This window comes from Ambystoma mexicanum, chromosome 4p (assembly GCF_040938575.1).
Source record: "Ambystoma mexicanum isolate Mex_15411 chromosome 4p, UKY_AmexF1_1, whole genome shotgun sequence".
NCBI lineage: Eukaryota > Metazoa > Chordata > Amphibia > Caudata > Ambystomatidae > Ambystoma > Ambystoma mexicanum.
This window is the reverse complement of record NC_090927.1, coordinates 503,927,369-503,936,052: the sequence shown is the minus strand read 5'-3', so window position 1 is coordinate 503,936,052 and position 8,684 is coordinate 503,927,369.

The following is an 8,684-nucleotide window of genomic DNA, read 5'->3' as shown; positions in this document are numbered from 1 at the left end:
ATTTCCAAACGTTATTGGTGGAGGTGGTATTTGAGCTCTAGTCTAATGAATGCTGAGGCCCATGTCATAACCATTTTACAATCCATTGCTTATGCATGAAGCTAGAGAAGCCTAGTTATACATTAACAAATCCCCACAACCCACCATGCACTCTGCGCATTCAAATAAATGTGGGACTGCAATAAGCAAGTGGTACGGGAGTTGCTGTGACCCAAACACCAACCCTACATTCAAAGACATTACAATAGGTGTCCCAAACGGTTTGCAGAGAGGATTTGGCCTGGCCCGAGTTTCAATTCACCTAATTATTAGGATTTTGTTAAAAAAAGATACACTGTTTAAGGGTGCAGAAGTAGGAGACTGACACACAGGTGACATCATTTTGGCTATAGAGTTTTATTAACGGAAAAATAAAAGAGAAAACCCTATCTGACTCTGGTTGTAACAGGGGTTTCCCTGCCTCAACGAAAACTAAGGAGTCTGTCAGGATGTCAGTCTAAAGAAAAGTGTTCACCATCCTGTGTCCAAAAACCTATTCCTGGCCCTTACACTATAGACTTAACTAAGGAAAAGGAATGATCCTCTTGGTCCAGAAGAATGGCTGCCTTCTTCTGGACGACAGCCAACGTTCAGTTCTGGAGGAAGCAAAAAATGAAATGTTCCCTAAAATGTATATCAAAAGTCTCAAAAGGGTTCCTTGTGTTTGGGTTTCAGCAATGAACTCTTAACAAAAAGTCTTGTATCTCCACAGTGTTAGCGAGATGACTCCCCCTACCCTTGGCATTTCTCAAGTTCTTTCAATGTCAGGAGAAGTGTGTTTCTTCTCCTGGCCTTTATCAAAATGCAGCACAATGTCCAGAGAATGATTCCCTTCTCCTAGCTCCTTTTTACAATGTTCACAAGAGAATGCCTCCCTTCTCCTGGCTCTTTGTACAGTGTTCAACAACACAAGAGGCTTTTTCTCCCTTCCCCTGGTGTATCTCCAACTCTTTATAGTGCCAAGACAATGACCCCCTCCTCGTGGCTCTTGGTACAATGTTCTATAACATCAGAGGTTATTTCTCTCTTCCTTTCCTGGTTTCTTTTCAACTCTTTACAATGTTCATAAAGTTCACAGCCCACCTGGTTCACTATCCTGCCAGGTACTGTAACTGTGATGAGAACCTCAGAGGCAGTTCATTATTATCGGTGGGTCCCAGGCTCACCTTGGTTCTTCTTGTTTCTCAGAACTTATACCCGGTTTGCTATCCTGCCAGGTATTCCTTTTGCTGGGTCCCAGACCCTCTTGCCATTGGTTTCTTTTTCTTTCTTCTGGTTTAGGCAGCCCTGGTTTTTCCAGTTTGCCAGGGACTGCCTCTCTTTGTTGGCTCCCAGACCCTTTTGCATGTATTCCTTTCTCTGAGGTCCCAGATCCCTTTGTATGGTTTTCTTTCTCTTGGGTCTCAGCCCCCTTTGTTTGAACTTCTTTCTCTTGGACCCCAGACTCCTTTGTATGGACTTCTTTCTCTTGGGTCCCATACCTCTTTATGGGACTTCTTTTCTTCTCCTGTGATCTAGGCAGCCCTGGTTTCCCTCTCCACCAAGGACTGCCACAAAGACAATGACCACTGAGGTCACTTCTTACTGGGTGCGGACGCCAAAGGTTCCTAGCAAGCCTCCTGGTTTCCCAACCTTTCTCTGGGTTCTCACCAGTCTTCGTTCATGGCTTCTGGGTCTCTTGCCCACGTTCGGATCCTTCCTTCTCCCCCTCGGCTCTGTAGCGGCTCGGCAGTGACTCCCTGCTTTCGGGCAGAGTGCTCCGTTTGGAGGACACGCTCCAGCTGGCTGCCCGGGATCCTGCTTCCTTCTGTAGTTCAACCACTGTAGACCTGTCAGGTATGCCTCTGCCGGCGGGCAAGTGTCCTGTTCGTTGCGCTTTCAGCATCCCAGTCCATCCAGCGGCTCACAAAGCTTCAGGTTCCCCAAGGCAGGGTCTCTCTCTCGGTTTGATTTTCCCTCTTCTATTTTGGGTATGTTCTGACCAATAGGAAGTCTGTGTAGACTAGACCGCTCCCTATGGTTTATGACAGTGCTCTTCATTCTTCCGTACTTCTTCCTCAGTACTGATCTTTCAAACTCCTGGTTGGTCAGTTGGTCTCTCCCTCATCTCAGTAGATAAGGGATATAAGTCCCTTTTGGAGTCTACACTCTTCCTCGCCCCAGTTCTTTCTAAATTGCTGATATGGAAAAGGTATATGGTTACACTAGGGAAGGTGTTGGTGGGAGGGGGTAGGAAAGTGTGTTAGGGTTAGGTGGGTTATGGGGAAACAATGTTCTCCTCAGGTTATCACTGGGGTTCCCCTATTCATGGCATCCACCCGCTAAGTACCCCACAGGGACTATCGGGTAGTGGTCTTACCTCCCTCGCCTCATGGGAAGGGGCTCCTCCTAGGGGAGAAGTGACGACATCTGGGGCTTCATCACAGTTGTTGAATGTTCAGTACTTCAGAAACTGTTCTATTTGCACTCTGCCATGACACAACCACCAGAACAGCTCTCAAGTACATGAATGCCCTCGGCCACCAAGTTCAGCTTAATTGCTGCTCCAATTGCACATATGGTCCGACCACATTTTGTCTATATCTTTTTTTATTTTTCTCTTAGGGGTGGCTTGAAAACTAAAGAAAAAAAGCTTCAAAATAGAAAAAAGCAAGGGGAATTCCAAAAGGCATTGGCAGAGGTTGGATTCAACTCTAGCTTCTTCTCATATTACCGTCAGTGCCCCAACCATTTCACTTAAAATGTTGTGCTCATGAAACCTGTAGAAGCGTAGAGGAGCATTAACGCATCCTTATATGTCACCATGTGCTTGGCTCAGCTAAAACCTTATGCATGAACAGCGTAGTTTGCGTCTTTGCTACATTGTGGATAGGTGCCATTAGTTTTAGGTCTATCGCTGATGTGTAAAATGAATAACTAAACATCACTCGCTGAGACAAAGGGTCTCGTATTGGGCCAAAGAGTCCACTGTGAGTCAGCTAATATTGCAAGTGTGATGACAAGTACAGTACAGTGGAAGTACCATACATTCAGTCAGGAATGGGATCAATGAGCACATCCTAAGAATTGAAAAATGTGACCTCAGACATCCATTACCACAACATTGGCAATATTAACACTGGCGAAAAAATGATGGCATTTTACTTATTTTCTATGATGCAACGGCCCTGCATTCATCATGGACAGAGCAGCCCCTAAGTCATGACTAGAGATTTGGCAGAGCAAGAGCCATGCTATTGTCTAGCAAGAATTGATGAGCCTTAAGGCTATGCTGCTGTGACTTTAGGCTTTGTTTGACTTTCAATGAAGCCTAGTGACCTGTGACACCTAATTTATGAAGGTGGAGCACATTCACCTGAGAAATGGACTAAGGTGGGTGTGAGCCACTCAACTCGAGCCCGTTACATATGATGGAGATATCCGCTGCAGGCAGAGATTTTGTCACGTGGGTAGGTAGAGCAGAAGTGCACAGACCTAGCATGGTGCTACTACGCCATGCCATCCAAGGTCAGAGGATGATCTGTTAGATACTGTATTTCTGTGTGAACCTCATTGTGTAAAGGTCTATAAAATCCCTGATATTTCTGTGTTCAGGGGCCTCATTTTTGGGACAGGAATACTCTGGCAGTTTTTCTGTCCATTTCTGCACATCTGTATGAAATAAACCTGACTCTGCTACCATTGTCTGGTTTGCCTTATTGGCTTATCTAGGAGTTTTCTACATTTGGTGCTGTATGCCTCAGGCTTTTCATTCCCAACGGATACGGTAATGGGGCGGCTCCACCCTAGGCCTCTCTAAAAAAAAGATGGGTAGGAGGCCTTATTGAATCATCCTCACAGATTTTGAGGGAGGTCATCCATGAAGGTTTGTGTCCCTTCTTGGGTAGCACGAAAGCCGTTTTATTAAATTGTAAAGACAGATGAACAGACTCAGTGGGGAGAATGTGAAATCATTTAATTGGGTAATCGATGAAACGATACAGGAGCAAATGTAATAGTACCGGAGGAAAACTAAAGGAGGTGAGGGCAGAGAGAGTAGGAGGGGAGCAGAGGGCGAATTCCAAAATGGGAACATTAAATGTTGTTAGCGAGACCTTGAATAGACCGGATTCGTTAAACAGAAAGGTCTAACAAGAATCTTTAAAAAAGGAGGGTTGAAAAGTAAGGAACAATTAGAAAAGAACAATCACGAGTGTTGGTTTCTGGAAAGGGGTACTCCATCACAGTACATGCAAATATCAAATGGAGCTCTATAATGACTACAATCTATGGGATATATTTCAATGTCTTTACTAGGCTCTTTTAAGGAGAAATGGCACTTATCTAACACCCACCACCATGGCATTCCCATCCCAAAATCTAGAACAGACAGGCTCTTGTTAATCTGACTGTTCTGTTGAAATTAAAGGTGTCTCCCTAACTTTGAATGCTGGGAAAGTCACCCACAACATTCTACATAAACACAGGTAGGTTGTCTACCAAAAAGAAACGCAACCTGCCTGCTGTTGTCTTGCTAATGTTTCTATTCACAATGCACAGAGACATCCATTCATATAAAATCAAATCCCAGTAACTATTGTGAGGAGCCAGGAATGGGACGCAGACAAAGGGGGTTCATGATTGTGGACATAGACTTTTATTGGAACACAAAACGGGTTGGAAAATGCCTCTCTGTCCTTACGTATTTCCCTACCTAATATAAAACTAAGGGTCTGTCCGATGTCAGGATGTCCAAAGCAGACTGTCCTTTGTCAAAAGTACTATTCTGGCCCTTACATTCTAACAAAATTAACTATATGGTGAAAAGGGTAATGTTTCTGGCATTGAGTGGTGTATACATTTAAAAATAAAATGCGTGACCTCAACACAAAATGTTCCAGAAGGATGGAGTTCTTTGTTCCAGAGGGTGTTTCCCTTCCCGTGGATTTCTCTTCACTCTGTTTTATACTTTCAAGAATATCAGTTCCTTAGGTTTCTCTTGATCAACAACACAATTAGTATACAAAACAACTTGGCTGATAGTCTGTATGTTTGTAGGATACCTGCAGTTTTTTCCTGCTAGAATTTCTCTCCTCTTCGGTATATTTAAACTCAGCCTTTTGCCAGTCCTGCTGTATCCTTACCAATACTTCCTTAGCTGATGTATTTTACACACTGTTCAACTTGACCTCACCTAGTATTCTTCCTTACCAGGACTTTCTTATATAAATACTTATAGAGCTTGTCTTTGCCTGGTGCACTATCCTGCCAGGACCTTTCTCTTATATATGTTCTTGTGACTTGCATCTACCTGGTGTACGATCCTGCCAGGGCTTTCCTTATAGGTATGCGACATGCACTCACAAACTTGACAGTCACTTACATTTTCTTCGTTCTGTCTTTTAAGTAATGCTTGGCTGCTGGTTCATTCTCATACTCTTCATTCAATGTCATTTGTTTTTGGGAGGATTGCCAATACCCCCTGGTGTCCCAGCTTACCTTGGGTGGACTCACCCGCTATTGATATGCGTGCTTCTGCGGGGCCACAGAAGCACGTAAAACTGGTAGACAAGCCCTCCCCAGGCACCAGAAGACACAGCAAACGGCGCCGGTGCACAGAGGGAGCCCAGGAAAGGCACCCGGCTGCACCCGCAGAGCCGATCAGCGCGAAGAGTAGTGAGGGAACAGAGCAACCAGCCCGGATCCCGCGTGCCCGCCAGCGTGGTTGGGAAGGAAAACATCAGCATCTAGTCTCACCGCTCATCAACAAAAGACGAGCGAGGCGTTGGACCGGTGATCCGGACACACGCAGAAGGAGTCAATGGGGTGAGCACAAGAAGACCCAGCTCCCCCTCCCCAACGTGTGCGGCCCGCCAATCCAACTCCCTAATGAGAATGGGTGCCAGAACGCACCGCAAGAGCCGCCAGACACCAGGAGCCTATACCAACATCGGCAGTGTGGGAGGTTACAGAGGTCCCGAGCTGTGAGGCTGCTAAAACACACAAAGCTGGGACTCTATCTCTCCCCCAGGCACCAGAGGACACAGCAACAGCATCGGGGTCCGGAGGAGCCACAGACAGGCACTGGGCTCACCTGTAGAGCCGCTACAAAACCCGTGGAGCGCAGAGGGAGCAGAGCAACCTGACAGGACCCAGCGCACTTGTTGGCCTGGGAAGGGAAAACATCAGCACGAGCGAAGCACTGGAATGGCGAACGGGACACATGCAGAAGGCCCAAAGGAGGTGAGCGCACAAGACCCTGCTTCCCCCTCCAACGAGGACGGACCGCCACGCCGACTCCCTCGGCGCAAAGTGACATGGGGGATGCTGCAACTGCTAACAGGCAACAGGAGGCCCTACCAACACGGGCAGGCCTTGGAAATCACTGAAGGACACAGGAGCACACCGAAGACCACAGGCAGCCAGCAGTGGGCAGACACGGTAGTGTAGAGATCACACCACCTGCTAGTCAATCAGGCCAGCACAGAGCCCATTAGGACACAAAGCAAAGGCGATGAGGGACCCAAGTCAGGGGAAGGATCGACAACCACGGGGGCCCTGGGCAGCAGAATTCCACACAGGGTGAGGGAAGAATCCCCCTGTGAAGGCTGGACTGAAGCCAGCGGAGCCCCCCATCCCAGGGGGTGTCTAGGGACAGCCGAGCTCTAGGCCCGAGAGGGACTCCCATCGGGAGGGGTGTGGTTGCAGTCTGCAGGGGCCCCCAGGTCGGGGCCAACAACAGGAAGTACAAAGCAGCGGTCTCAAGCCTTAAGGGCACCAGAGCAGGGGCCTAACTAGGGGAGCACCCAAGCAACTTAACCTAAGTGAACCATACACCTCGAAAAGAAAGAGGCACACAACACATAAGGTGACAATAAAAGAGAGGCAACCCAGAGGTGTGGGGGAGAACCCAGGGGGGAGCCAGACGGTACAAGGGGTGCGCCTCACACACCCCGGGAGCTCCATTCTAACAGCTGTGAGCGATGCATGGGATGATGCTGTGAAAAGGGCACACATTACTACATATCCTTCCCCATATTCGATAACCCGCAATTCACCCCGGGTTGGAATGTGTTATCGTTTAGAAATGCTAATAAAAAGTTATGGAAAAAAAATGTGTAAATGATACAAAAAATCCTCACTAACGTAAGATGTGATATACATAAAGAGTACCTTATGCAGGCACTAGGCTACGATGGTCGCACATATAACATAAAAAGGGTAACTTTTGCAGTTAATCAGGTTAGATGGTAACCAATCAAAACTCATGGACTGCGCTTGCCAATTACTGCCGATAATTAAACCCTGCACATTCTTGCAATAAGATGCTGACATGTTTATCAAAAGGAACTGCAATCTGGAGGTAAGAACACATTGCTCAGTGCCATCCACTAGATACTATCTGCCAAGCCATGGCGCATGCCACCACATTTTCTTTCTAATGATTACCTTTCCATAATGTATTTCTCATAGACATCAAGCCGATATACCTAATACCATGTTCAATCATTTTCCACATGCACTGGAAAGGTCATTGACTCAAGGTAATTGGCCCTTTCCCTCAAAAGCTCTCTATGACTTAGCAGTCATAGTAGATAAGCACAGGAGAGCGGAGCGATGTGAGACAGAGCGCAGTTGTCCACGGTCGAAGCTGGAAGCCACATTATTGCCTGATTGAGGAGTGGACGTGCTGTGCGTGTTGAACTCGGCATCCCAAGCAACATAGCAGCAGACACTGAGCTTAGCGCTGTGAGAAAGAGCGTAGGTGTCCGCAGTTTGCTACAGGGAGAAGTAGACAGATGCTGGTAAGAACCCGTTGGCAAATCAATTCTTTGAACTTTTGAAATGTTATCTCTGTGTGACCCGAGTCCGGAAAGAAAACCTTTGCGGGAGTGCCTACCGCGAGCTCTGACATGCAGTACCATGGAAGGTGGGAGACCCAGTGCTGAACAATTATCATCTGCAAGGTGACTGCTGCACTGAATTACCTTGGGGGAACGTCGGTCTATTTGCCATGACAGAGCTTGCCGTTTAGGGCGTGATGTGGCGATTACCTGTATTGGCATTGCTCCCCCTTGCTTTGCTTACTGCTGGAGAGGGCTAGTTCTTACTTATACCTTGCTTACCCCGGTACGGTGCGCAAATGAAATCAAATAAGCACCCTCGTTACAGATTTTAGAGTGTGTCCTCTGGCCTGGGAAACGTGCCTGCAGGCCCTCCCATGACTTTACTGGCACCAGCACCCGCACAAGATCTCAGAAAGATAAAAAGGCCTACAAAGGCCCCACGGGCACTTCTCAAACGAAAATCATGGGTTACCTGAAAAACAAAGAAATGGTTATAACAAATTCGCCTAATAATTTGGCCCCTAAGGGCAACGCTGTGAACAGTATACAAACAAAAAGCACCCCCTTCTCCTCTCCTACAATTGATAATAACAGATTACTCCTTAATATGTGTTTAACTTTACAACATAATTTCATGGCCCCCAATAGCATCAGCTACAACAACATCATTGGTTTTAACCTCTCGGCAAGCCCTCACTTGGAGAGGTTAGCTTCCCCATCGGTCCCTTCGTTTAGCGAAAGTGAAGATGATCACTGCACATCTATTAACAACTCTCCATGGGATCTGAGCAGCAAAACATCTCCCTCTCTCCCTATTCA